The 14,500-nt window shown below is 40.2% G+C and overlaps 1 pseudogene; it reads right to left on the bottom strand.

Moving 5' to 3' along the window:
* Positions 1-3,135: 3,135 nt before the first annotated feature.
* Ube2d3-ps1 (ubiquitin-conjugating enzyme E2D 3, pseudogene 1) lies at positions 3,136-3,573 on the bottom strand (annotated as a pseudogene).
* Positions 3,574-14,500: the final 10,927 nt, after the last annotated feature.

Here is a 14,500-nt window from a genome sequence, read left to right as displayed (position 1 = left end):
GCTCTCTGCAGGCAGGTTTTGTTTTGAGGGTTGTGAAACTGCCCAGCTCTGGGCACAGATGGAGACAGGAAGTGTCCTATCCCAGGCTGCCCTGGGTTTCTTGAGCCCTGTGCACTCCCGGCAGGTCTCTCTCTGGACAGTCAATGGAGAGAAAGTGGGGTCCCACCTGTGGGCTGTGGACTTAGGAGCCCTCCTGCTCCTGGAAGACAAGCTCTCTTTAGGAAGGATTTGTCTGAGGGCTGTGAGACAGCTCCAGCTCTGGGCACAAATGGAGACTGGAAGAGTCCTGTCCTAGGCCACTCTGCAGGTCTTGCCTGTCCTGTATTTCTTTAAGGGAGTTATTTATAGTCTTCTTAAAGTCCTCTAACATCATCATGAGATGTGATTTTAAATCAGAATCTTGCTCTTCTGGTGTGTTGGGGTAACCAGGACTTTCTGTGGTGGGAGAACTGGGTTCTGAAGATGCCAAGTGGCCTTGGTTTCTGTTGCTTAGGTTCTTACACTTGCCTCTCGCCATCTGGTTATCTCTGGTGTTAGCTGGTCTTGCTGTCTCTGATAGTGGCTTGATTTTCCTGTATGTCTGTGTGTCCTTACTCCTCAGAGTCCACCCCTCTCCTGGCGGGATCTGGGTACAGAGAGCTGAGACAAAGGGTCAGCTCCGGGCATAGTTGAAAACTGGAAGAATCCTGGCCCAGACTGCTCCTCTTATCCTGTGTCCTGAGGGCTCTAGGAGAATCCCACAGAGCAGAAATGGTAGCATTACCTGTGCTCTCAGGTGTGTCAGCACTCGTGGAAGATCAGCTCTCTGCCAGCAAGAACAGGGCACAGAGAGCTACAACCCAGTGTACCGGCTAATTTTGTGTGTTAACTTGACACAAGCTGAAGTTATCACAAAAAAAGGAGTCTCAGTTGTGGAAATGCCTTGATGAGACCCAGCTGTAAGGCATTTTCTCAACTAGTGGTCAAGGTGGGAGGACCCAGCCCATTGTTGGTAGTGCCATCCCTGGGCTGGTGGTCTTGGGTTCTATAAGAAAGCAAGCTGAGCAAGCCTGGGAAAGAAAGCCAGTAAGAAATATCTCTCCATGGTCTCTGTATCAGCTTCTGCTTCCTGACCTTCTTGAATTCCAGTCCTAATTTCCTTTAGTGATTAACAGCAATGTGGAAGTGTAAGCTGAATAAACCCTTTCCTCCCCAACTTGCTTCTTGGTCATGATGTTTGTGCAGGAATAGAAACCCTGACTAAGACATACAGTGTCAGCTCTGGGCACAGACAGAAAACCGGAAGGCACCTGTTACCTCCACAACTTTCTCTAAATGACTACCCCAATGAAAGTATTTTCTCCTACACCAAAACAGTACTTTATTTTTGTACATGTTGACTCATTATTGCTCCCAAGTAATAATAGTAATAATAATAATAGTAGTAATGTAGTGGTGAGTTTAGCTAACTGCTTTAGTGTCCCAATCGGTTGCACGCGTGCACCCGCCCAAGACCAATCTGAGTTTGCGAATGAAACACACACACACACACACACACACACACACACACACACACACACACACACTGATACACCAGTTAATTTAAATATGCATTGACTAGCTTAATGGTTGGATGCTTCTAATCTTACTATTAACAAATACTTCCCTCAGGTACTCCTGAGCTAACATCCTTTAAAATCTATATTTCATCTCTGCTGTCCTAAATAAAATTGGGGAAATGGCCCTTATGGTCACTCCCTGATTCTCATATGATGGAGGTCTTGTCTTTCTTCTTCCCAATCATAGTGATCTCCCTTCTTCCTCTCTTCCAGTTCCTAGTCCCTGCAAATCTAAAACTTCTCCTTTTCTCTCTTTCTTTGCCCAGCCATTGAACATTGGCTCTTTATTGATTGATAAAAAAACCAATTTGGGACAAGGACCTTCAGCTTTTGGACAGGCAGATTTCTAATTAATTCAAAGCATTAGAACACACACACACACACACACACACACACACACACGCACACATATAATACTAAGTGTACAAGATGAAGCATCAGGAAAATAAATTTCTAAAATTCCATATCCATGTTTCAAAGCTGCTGGATCCTAGTCCATTTATGAATGCTAAGGTGGCCAGTATCACGTGCAGTATATGAAAGCTACACTATTTGATTAGCTTAACAATTCTGCATAAATCAGATCAAGCAATGTGTCAACCTGTAACAGATTGTGCACTTGAACTGAACATTACAATATATTCACTCCTTTGAACTTTACATCATAATTTGAAGTAAAAAAATGAAGCAAATCCTAACAGTATATACAAAAACAGCTTTGCACTTACAAAGGATTGTTTCCAATACTGATTAATTCACTCAGCTAACTCATTGGTTTATGTAACTTTATTGTAGAAAAATAAATCAATTACTAGGAGAGCTATTAGTTGATCACTCATCCATTGAAAACTTGCATCATTTATTTAGTGTGATATTAAATAGTATTGGAAGATATATTAATAACTCCAAGCCTCCAAACTATTTAAATGAAAATTACAAAATGTTTGAGGCTCTATTTTGGAATACAGCGGGGTGTGACTTCCAATTTCCATTCTCCATAGAACAAGAACAGGTCATTCCTTTATTGACATGCATAAAATACATCACATGTCTGTTCTGCTGATGCTATAATTCAATACCACTTCTCCAGTCAAATCAGTCATGAGCATAAAGTATATCTTGTAACCTCAAATCTCTAAGATTGGGTGCTGCTAGAATAATGCTGTTTCCTTTGATGTGACAGTTGAGCATCCATTTCCCTCACCCTCAGATGGTTTCTTCAGCATGTTAGAGCAATGAGAATTGGTTTAGTCTCATAATCAAGTTAGAGTGAAGATGTTGGCCACATAATCTACCTCCTCCAGTTTTTTCTTTTTTAAATCTCAATCTTGGACAATTGTTCTCTTGTAACTACTTTATAGTTTGTAAAATCAGTTATTATCCAAGGCTTAAATAACTTAAGTCTTCTCAGGTAAGCACATGAATGAATGGGGGGAGATAAACAAAATTTAAAATTAAAAAAATGAGGTCAAAAAAGGTGCAGCAGTTTAAAGTTCATTCCAGCTGTAATGCAAATTATTCTGACTTTAAGGCAGCGTCACATGGCATACTTCTGAGTCTATTCCTGAGATATTCTGTTGTACTTACCTCTGTCTGTTTCAGAGATCCATGCAGGCTCTCGCACTAGGATGTCATCTGGGTTTGGATCAGATAGCAGTGAACAAATGGATAGAAGAAATTTAGAAACTAGTTAAAGCCAGAGACACTGTGATCTGAGAATATCAAGACAAATGCTGCCATTACTGTTGATATTTAGATGATAAATTTTTATTGTTTTCATAGGTGGTTTGAAGGGGTAGTGTGTAAGAAAATGAATTGTCAAAAAGAATGCACCACCTTGACAGGGGCTGTCATTAAGTCCCATAATCGTGGCTTGCCAATGAAACATGTCATCTCCAACTGGACCTGCAAAACATTGTGCTGGAGGGTCATAAGCCAAATCACTAAGTCCCTTATTAATTTCTTTCAGTGCCATAGTCTGTGCTTTTTGCCAGGCCCCTCACTATCCTGATGTGTACTCAAGGTCCAGCCAACATGCTTGATTATTCCTGCAGCAGGGAAGGATTGCCTCTTTTTCTCACACCAGCTCTGCCAGACATAGGCTCTTGGGATGGAGCTCCAGGTATTCAATGACTTATGGTCAGTTTTGTGCTCTCTTTCTAGCTTTGATGAAAGGATTTTTTGATTCATGTACATAATTCTATAGGGCTTATTCGAAATAACTAGTATTCCTGAATAAATTTGAATCAATCCTGTTTCTTCTTCTTCTTCTTCTTCTTCTTCTTCTTCTTCTTCTTCTTCTTCTTCTTCTTCTTCTTCTTCTTCTTCTTCTTCTTCTTCTTCCTCCTCCTCCTCCTCCTCCTCCTCCTCCTCCTCCTCCTCCTCCTCTTCTTCTTCTTCTTGCTAATTTATTTACTTAATGACTTTACATCCTCCCTCCTCTCCTCACAGTCCCACTCTCACTCCCCCTTCCCCCTTCCCCATGGGTACCAATCCTCCCTGGCACATCAAGTTAAAATAGGATGAGGTGCATACTTTCCCACTGAGGTCAGACATGGCAACACAGCTAGAGAAAAGGGCTCTGAAGGGAGGCAACAGAATCAGAGTCTTATCTCTCTCCCACCCCATCACACCCCCAACCCTACCTGTTTTACTTGTTATGGGAACATCATGGAGACCATGCTACACATCTACTACGTATGTGTAGGGGGCATAGGTACAACCCATGCATATTTTTGGTTTGTGGTTTAGTTTCTCGAAGCTCTCAAACATCCAATTAAGTTGACTCTGTTCATCTTTCTGTGGAGTCTCTATCTTTTCATGTCTCTCAATCCTTTCCCCAACTCACTCACACACAACACTCTCTAAGCTCTATCTACTGTTTGGCTGTGGGTCTCTACATCTGTTTCCATTGGCTGTTAGGTGTAGCTGCTCATATGTCAGTTGTGCTAGGCTTCTGTCTGTAAGCATAACAGATTATCATTAATAGTGTCAGGGGTTGACTATCCCCTATGGGTGAGTCTCAAGTTGGTCCAGTCATTGTTGGGGCATCTACTCAATCTTTGCTCCATCTTTATCTCTGTACATCTTGTAGGCAGGGCAAATTTTGGGTCAAAATTTTGTGGGTGGGTTGGTGTCCCCTCCCACCGTTGGAAGTCCCCCTGGCTATATAAGGTGGCCACATCAGCTTCTACCTCCCCTGCTGCTAGGAGTCTCAGTTAGGATCATCCCCTTAGACTCCTGGGAACCTCCCCAGTCCCAAGTCTCTAACTTGTCCCAGAGATGCCCCTCAACCATTTCCCGTCTCTAAGCCCTCTCAACTTCCCTCCCCATACTTGATTTGCACCTCCATTCCCCTACCCATACCCTCTCCCACCCAGTTCCCTCTCTCCCTCCACCTCTGATGTCTATTTCATTTCCTCTTTCAAGTTAGATTCATGTATTCTTCCTTGGGCCCTCTTTGTTACTTAGCTTCTTTGGGTCTGTTAATTATAGCATGGTTATCCTGTACTTTATGGCTAATATCCACTTATAAGTGAGTACATACCATACATATTTTTCTGTGTCTGGGTGACCTCCCTCAGGATGATAATTTCAAGTTCTTTCAATTTGCCTGCAAATTCCATGGCAATTGTTTTTAATAGCTGAGTGGTATTCTACTGTATAAATGTACCACATTTTCTGTATCCATTCTTCAGTTGAAGAACATTTAGGTTGTTTCCAGTTTCTGGCTATTATGAATAAAGCTGCTATGAACATAGTTGAGCAAGTGTCTCTGTGGTATAGTGGGGCATCTTTTGGGTCTATGCCCAGGAGTGATATAGGTGGCACTTGAGGTAGAGCTATTCCCAATTTTCAAAAAAAAAAAAACCACTAAATTGATTTCCAAAGTGGCTGTACAAGTTTGCATTCTAGCAATGGAGGAATATTCATTCCCCCCGCTCCACATCCTTGGCAGCATGTGCTGTCACCTGAGTTTTGATCTTAGCCATTCTGTTAGTTGATAAGATGGAAACTCAGAGTTGTTTTGATTTGCATTTCCGTGATGACTAATAAGGATGCTGATTACTTTTTAAGTGCTTCTCAGCTAATAGAGATTCCTCTGTTGAGAATTCTCTGTTTAGCTCTGTACTCCATTTTTAATTGAGTTATTTGGTTTTTTGGCATCGAAGTTCATGAGTTCTTTATTTATTTTGGATAGCCCTCTGTCAGATGTAGGGTTGGTAAGGATCTTTTCCCACTCTGTAGGCTGTTGTTTTGTCCTATTGATGGTGTCATGCAGACATTTAGTTAGACTAGTACCATTTATTGAAGATGTTCTTTTTTTCCATTGTATAGTTTTGGCTTCTTTGTCAAACATCAAGTATACATAGGTGTGTGGGGTTATTTCTGGGTCTTTGATTCTATTCAATTTATCAATCTGTCTAAATATTTATGCCAACACCATGTGGTTTTTATTATTATTGCTCTGAAGTATAGCTAGAAAACAGAGATGTGCTACTTTCAGAAATTATTTTACTGTATCGTTATAGCTACATGTTTTTCTATATGAAGTTGGGAATTGTTCTTGCAAGGACTTTAATGAATGTTCGAGTTGGAATTTTGATGGGAATTGCATTGAATCTGTAGATTGATTTTGATAAGATGATCATTTTTACTGTGTTAAACCTACCAATCCATGAGTAAGGGAGATATTTCCATCTTCTGATATCTTCCTCAACTTCTTTCTTTAGAGACACGAGGTTCTTGTCATACAGGTCTTTCACATGCTTGGTTAGATTTACACCAAGATATTTTATATTATTTGTGGCTATTGTGAAGAGTGTCTTGGTTAGGGTTTTACTGTTGTGAACAGACACCATGACCAAGGCAATTTTTTTTTCTTTATTAACTTGAGTATTTCTTTCTTTTTTTTTAACATGGTCAATTAATTAAAACTCTAAAATTTATAAACACAAGATTCTTTTTTTCATCTTTTTTTTTCTTTTTTCTTTATTAACTTGAGTACTTCTTATTTACATTTCGATTGTTAGTCCCTTTTAACCCATCTCCCTCCCCTTCTATATGGGTGTTCCCCTCCCCATCCTCCCCCCATTACCGTTCTCCCCCCAACAATCACGTTCATTGGGGGTTCAGTCTTAGCAGGACCAAGGGCTTCCACTTCCACTGGTGCTCTTACTACGCTATTCATTGCTACCTATGAGGTTGGAGCACAGGGTCAATCCATGTATAGTCTTTGGGTAGTGGCTTAGTCCCTGGAAGCTCTGGTTGGTTGGCATTGTTGTTCATATGGGGTCTCGAGCCCCTTCAAGCTCTTCCAGTCCTTTCTCTGATTCCTTCAATAGGGGTCCCGTTCTCAGTTCAGTGGTTTGCTGCTGGCATTCGCCAATGTATTTGCTGTATTCTGGCTGTGTCTCTCGGGAGAGATCTACATCCGGTTCCTGTCGGCCTGCACTTCTTTGCTTCATCCATCTTGTCTAATTTGGTGGCTGTATATGTATGGGCCACATGTGGGGCAGGCTCTGAATGGGTGTTCCTTCTGTGTCTGTTTTAATCTTTGCCTCTCTATTCCCTGCCAAGGGTATTCTTGTTCCCCTTTTAACGAAAGAGTGAAGCATTCACATTTTGATCATCCGTCTTCAGTTTCATGTGTTCTATGCATCTAGGGGAATTCAAGCATTTGGGCTAATAGCCACTCATCAATGAGGGCATACCATGTGTGTTTTTCTGTGATTGGGTTACCTCACTCAGGATAATATTTTCCAGTTCCATCCATTTGCCTATGAATTTCATAAAGCCATTGTTTTTGGTAGCTGAGTAATATTCCATTGTGTAGATGTACCCCATTTTCTGTATCCATTCCTCTGTTGAAGGGCCTCTGGGTTCTTTCCAGCTTCTGGCTATTATAAATAAGGCTGCTATGAACATAGTGGAGCACGTGTCTTTTTTATATGTTGGGGCACCTTGTGGGTATATGCCCAAGAGAGGTATAGCTCGATCCTCAGGTAGTTCAATGTCCAATTTTCTGAGGAACCTCCAGACTGATTTCCAAAATGGTTTTACCAGTCTGCAATCCCACCAACAATGGAGGAGTGTTGCTCTTTCTCCACATCCTCACCAGCATTTGCTGTCACCTGAGTTTTTGATCTTAGCCATTCTCGCTGGTGTGAGGTGAAATCTCAGGGTTGTTTTGATTTGCATTTCCCTTATGACTAAAGATGTTGAACATTTCTTTAGGTGTTTCTCACCCATTCGGCATTCCTCAGCTGTGAATTCTTTGTTTAGTTCTGAACCCCATTTTTTAACAGGGTTATTTGTCTCCCTGCGGTCTAACTTCTTGAGTTCTTTGTATATTTTGGATATAAGGCCTCTATCTGTTGTAGGATTGGTAAAGATCTTTTCCCAATCTGTTGGTTGCCGTTTTGTCCTAGCCACACTGTCCTTTGCCTTACAGAAGCTTTGCAGTTTTATGAGATCCCATTTGTCGATTCTTGATCTTAGAGCATAAGCCATTGGTGTTTTGTTCAGGAAATTTTCTCCAGTGCCCATGTGTTCAAGATGCTTCCCTAGTTTTTCTTCTATTAGTTTGAGTATATCTGGTTTGATGTGGAGGTCCTTGATCCACTTGGACTCAAGCTTTGTACAGGGTGATAAGCATGGATCGATTTGCATTCTTCTACATGTTGCCCTCCAGTTGAACCAGCACCATTTGCTGAAAATGCTCTTTTTTCCATTGGATGGTTTTGGCTCCTTTGTCAAAAATCAAGTGACCATAGGTGTGTGGGTTCATTTCTGGGTCTTCAATTCTGTTCCATTGGTCTATCTGTCTGTCTCTGTACCAATACCATGCAGTTTTTTTTTATCACCATTGCTCTGTAATACTGCTTGAGTTCAGGGATAGTGATTCCCCTACAAGTCCTTTTATTGTTGAGGATAGTTTTAGTTATCATGGGTTTTTTGTCATTCCAGATGAATTTGCAAATTGTTCTGTTTAACTCTTTGAAGAATTGGATTGGTATTTTGATGGGGATTGCATTGAATCTGTAGATCGTTTTTGGTAAAATGGCCATTTTTACTATATTAGTCCTGCCAATCCATGAGCATAGGAGATCTTTCCATCTTCTGAGATCTTCTTCAGTTTCTTTCTTCAGAGGCTTGAAGTTCTTATTGACAGATCTTTTACTTGCTTGGTTAAAGTCCCACCGAGGTATTTTATATTATTTGGGACTTCTATGAAGGGTGTCATTTCCCTAATTTCTTTCTCGGCTTGATTCTCTTTTGTGTAGAGGAAGGCTACTGATTTATTCGAGTTAATTGTATACCCAGCCACTTTGCTGAAGTTGTTTATCAGATTTAGTAGTTCTCTGGTGGACCTTTTGGGATCACTTAAATATACTATCATATCATCTGCAAATAGTGATATTTTGACTTCTTCTTTTCCAATCTGTATCCTCTTGATCTCCTTTTGTTGTCTGATTGCTCTGGCTAGAACTTCAAGAACTATATTGAATAAGTAGGGAGAGAGTGGGCAGCCTTGTCTAGTCCCTGATTTTAGTGGGATTGCTTCAAGTTTCTCTCCATTTAGTTTAATGTTAACTACTGGTTTGCTGCATATGGCTTTTACACTGTTTAGGTATGGGCCTTGAGACCAAGGCAATTCTTATAAGAATACCATTTAATTGGGGGTGGCTTACAAGTTCAGAGGTTCAGTCCATTATCATCGAGGCAGGAACATGGCAGCACCCAGATAGACATAGTGCAGGAGGAGCTGAGAGTTCTACATCTTCATCTGAAGGCTGCTAGTAGAATACTGGCTCCCAGACAGCTAGCACAAGGGTCTTAAAGCCCACACCCACAGTGACACACCAACTCCAATAAGGTCACACCACACCCTCTAATAGTGCCACTTCCTGGGCTGAGGATATACAAACCATCACACTGTTGTTTTCATAATTTCTTTCTCAGCCCATTTACCATTTGTATAAAGCAGGAATATTAATATTTTTTAGTTAATTTTGTATTTGACTACTTTGATGAAGGTGTTTATCAGCTGTAAGAATTCTCTGGTAGATTTTTGGGGATCACTTATGTGTACTATCATATCACCCATAAATAGTGAGACCTTGACTTCTTCCTTTCCAATTTGTAATCACTTGATCTCCTTTAGTTGTCTTATTGCTCTGGCTAGAACTTCAAGTACTATATTGAATAGATAGGGTTATAGTAGGCAGCCTCGTCTTGTCCCTGATTTTAGTGGAATTGCTTTAAATTTTTCTCCATTGGCTATTGTATATTTTTTGATTATGTTTAGGTAGGTTTCTTATATCACTGATCTAAGACTTTTAACGTGAAGGGGTGTTGGATTTTGTCAAAGGATTTTTCAGCATTTAATCAGATGGTCATGCAATTCTTTTTCTTTCAGATTGTTTATATAGTGCATTATGTTGGTGGATTTTTGTATGTTGAACCATTCCTGAATCCCTGGGATGAAGCCTGCTTGATCATGGTGAATAATGTCTTTGATGTGTTACTGGATTCATTTTTGTATCTGTAGTTTTCTTAACTTACCTACTGTCTTAGTTATGGTTTTGTTGCTGTGAACAGACACCATGACCAATAGAAGTTTTATAAAAAAAAACATTTAACTGAGGTTGACTTATAGGTCCAAAAGTTCAGTCCACTATCATCAAGGTAGGAGCCTGGCAGCATCCAGGCAGGCATAGTGCAGGAGGAGCTGAGTTCTATGTCTTCAGTCTAAGGAAGCCAGGAACAGACTGAGCATCCTCAAGCAGCTAGGAGGAGGCTCTCCAAGCCCCACCCCCAGAGTGAAACACTTCCTCCAACAAGACCACACCTTCTAATAGTGCCACTCCCTGAGCCAAGCATATGCAAACCATCACACCTACTCTACTTTATTCTTCCTTTCATCCAGAGTAAAATCAATATCCTTACAGAAGAAACATTGTAAAAATTAATACTCATGCTCATTCAATTCTGCACTCCATTCTTATAGTCAGAGCTTATCAGGGTTAGTACCATTATACCTTTTAAGATTTGTGAGAATGGATGTTATATTATCAAATGTCTAGAACTTAACTGGTCTCATCATCACTCAAAAAAATCTATAATCTCACACAGACATATTGTTTCCCAACCATATGCCGATCTGTAATCTATCAGCCTCCTATATTTAATTCAATGTCCACACAAGCTTATGGCCTTCAATAATACCCTGAGTCCTCTTCTTTCTTCAATTTTTTGTTAAATTTCTCCTACCATTTTCTTAGCATCATGTATCACCTATAGTTGAAAGGTATCTAAATTTGAGATAGGAAATGTCAAAGAAGAATATGGAAATTATTATGACTTTATCATGACTTTAGTACCAAGTACAGGCATTTATTCATAAAAACGTATTAATCATTAAAAAGCCAAATATTCATTCCTTTAAATATCTTCTGCTTCTTTCTACTTTTCCTGTGACTCTGAGATTCCAATTCACACTCATGTTATGCTAACCTCTGCCTAAGGCATTTTTATTTTTATCTTCTATTCCTCTTAAAACTTTATTTCTATTATTTCTTGCAGGTCCTCTTATTTGCCAATTATTCTTAAGCATTCTTAGTGAGCTATTAAATTTATCCATGCTTCTTTTGAATACTTCCTATCTTATAATTTTAATTTAGTATTTTTTCCAATTGATAAATGCCTTATGTTGTAAATTCTCTGCTGAGTTTCTGGCTTGGAATTTATTTCTTTGTACATACAAATATTGCTGTTGCTATTTCATAATATAGTAGAGCAATATTTTATGACATTGTGTGTTTGTTTCTTTTACAATATTTTTATTTATTCTTTGAAAAAATTATATATACATGTATATATATATATATACTGTTTATGTTCATCTTCCTATTGCCTCCTTCTAACTCTCCTTGTGATTCTTTCAGCATATCCCATATTCTGATATATATATATTATATATATACTAACTTCTAAATATATTATCACAATTATACAGTCTGAAACGGGGAAATAATAGGTAGTTCACACCACAGATTAAGATATGCATAGCATATACCAAGTGACTTAGGGAGTGGCTAGCTTCGTGTGGGTACAGGAATTGGAGAAAGTTCTTCAACAGGTCCAGGCTGCTGTGCATGTTGTTCTATGACTAGGATTTTATGATCCAGCAGACTGGAGGGCACTTGTGGTGGTGACAGTGGCAGATAGGGATGCTGCTTGAGCATTTAGAAGGCCCCTATGTATAAATTACAGAGGAAAGAAACACGAAGGACTTTGGACAAATGATTTTGCAGACAACAATCCTCTATTTGAGTGACAGTTCTTGGACTGATATTGGGGCTCAGTAGAAAATAAACATTTGACAATTAGCCACCAAATTACCATGTGATCTGAACTGCACCTAATGAGCTGAGTATTATCTAGCCAATGAAGCCAAAAGATAGCTTGTGCACAGCAGTAATGCATTATCAACTGGAAGTTATATGTGTGTCATCAGGCCTGAGCAGGTCCTAAAAGGCACAAGCAAGTCACATGAAGAAGTTACCTAAATACATATGATTTCTACTTTTGCTTCAATGTCCTGTGCTTCCAAGCATGCACTTGTAGCTTGTGCAGTGTGTTCTATGGTTTGTTGACTGAAGAGAGAAGGATAGACCCTGCATGCTATTTTGGCACCACCAGAAGCACAGCTGCAGCATTACAACCCCTTTACAAGACAACCCTGACAGACACTGGTGAAGGGAAATCTTTACAGTGACATAACTTAAGGCAATGCACATGACTGTACATTTTTCTCATGGAAGGATAAATGGTCAGATGGGCAGTTTACTGATCATAGTTAATATCTAACAGATTGGCTGGATGGTTATGAGAAAAGGCATGGTTGGGAAAATTATGAGAAATATATTTGTGGAAGAAGCATATGCATAGATCTCTTTGAATGGGTGATAGATGTGGAGGTATGTGTGCCCTGTGTAAATGCTCACCAAAAAGGAACTTCAGCAGAGGAGCGGTTAAAAAAACCAAGTAGGTAGTATGACCCATTCTGCGGCTTCTTTTCCAGGTCATCCCTGTCATTATCAAATGTGGCAATTAGCAAAATAGCCACAGGGACAGAGATTAAGCATGGGCTCCACAAAATGGACTTCCAACCAGCACAGTTGACCTGCTTATGGGTATTTCTGATTGCTCCATCTGCCAGTAGTAGAAACCACCTCTGAGCCCTTGATGTGGCACCATTCTCCAGGGTAACCAACCCTGGTGGCACATTGAATCAATTTCTTGTTGAAATAGGTTACACTTTGACCTTCATAGAATAAGAACTTCTGGTTATGAATTTGCATTTCCTGCATGTTATTCTTCTTCCAAAACTAACATCTGTGGTACTTAGAGAATGCTGTATCTATCACCATAGTATTCCACATATCAATGATTCTGATCATGGAGCTGGCATTACAGTCAGAGGAGTATGACAGTAATCCCATGTTCATGGAATTCGCTTGACTCTTACCATGTTTTTTACCAGCCTGAAGCAGCTGGCGTGATAGAACGGTGAAACAGCTTTTTGAAAACATAGTTACAGTGCCAATTGTTGCCTTGGGAGCTGGGACAGAGTTCTCAAAAGCAATATATGGACTTAAATCAGAGTAAATATATGGTATAGTTTTTCCCATAGCAAAGATTCATAGGTCCAGAAATCAAAGGGTGGAAATGGGAATAGTTCCATACACCATCACACTTAGTGAAACACTGGTAAAATGTATGCTAACTGTTCCTGGGACCTTAATTTCTGCTAGGCTGGTTCCAAATGGGTATTGCTCCTGCCATGAGACACAACATGCCATTGAACTGGAATGCCATGCAGGTCTGAACATTGCCATGTTTCCCACCATGATGATAATGGACTGAACATCAGAAAGTGTAAGCCAGCCCCAATTAAATGATGTTCTCTATAATAGTGGCCTTTGTCATGGTCTCTCTCTTTTTATTATTCTTTAATCTTTTGATATTTTGAATTTTTTCTGATGAGAGCTTAAGTAAATAAAAAATAGCATTATTTTCCACATGTATTCATTGTTACAACCTTTTTTATTACTATTTTTAAATATATTTACACTACAGTCACTCCTCATCCTATTTTTCCTCCCCCATCTCCAAGAAGATGTTCCCCCACCACCACACTAGATCTTTATATTCCCTGGGACCTCAAGTCTCTCGAGAGCTAAGTGCATATTATTTCTCTGAGGCCAGACCAGGCAGTCCTCTGTTGATTATGTGGCATCATACCAGCCAGTATATGCTGCCTGGTTGGTAGCTCAGTGTCTGAGAGATATTGGGGGTCCAGTTTAGTTGTGACTGCTGGTCTTCCTATAGGGTCACCCTCCTCCTCAGCTTCTTCTAGCCTTTTCCTAATTCAACAACAAGGGTCCCCAGCTTTTGTCTATTAGTTGGGTGTAAGAATCTGCATCTGTCTCTTTCAGCTTCATGTTAGGCCTCTTTGAGGACAGTCATGCTAGGCTTCTGACTGCAAGCACACTATAGCATCAGTAATACTGTCAGGCCTTGGATGCTCCCCTTGAGCTGGATCCCAATTTGGACAGGTCACTAGACTTCTTTTCCCTCAGTCTCTTCTCCATTTTTTTGTCCCTACAGTTCTTTTAACCAGGGACAATTCTGGGTCAGAGGTTTTGAGTATGGGATGGCAACCTCATTCCTCCACTTGATGTCCTGTCTTTCTACTGGAGGTGGACTCTCCCCATTGTTGGGCATTTCCTCTAAGCTCCCTCCCTCTGAGTCCTAAACTGCTCTCCTCTCCCAGGTCTCTGGTACATTCTAGAGGGTTCTCCACCTCCTACTTCCTTAGGTCTCCTGTTTCT

Source organism: Rattus norvegicus, chromosome X (assembly GCF_021556685.1).
Source record: "Rattus norvegicus strain SHRSP/BbbUtx chromosome X, alternate assembly SHRSP_T2T, whole genome shotgun sequence".
NCBI classification, from domain to species: Eukaryota; Metazoa; Chordata; class Mammalia; order Rodentia; family Muridae; genus Rattus; species Rattus norvegicus.
The sequence above is the reverse complement of the archived record's forward strand: the minus strand, read 5'-3'. Positions and strand labels throughout refer to the sequence as shown.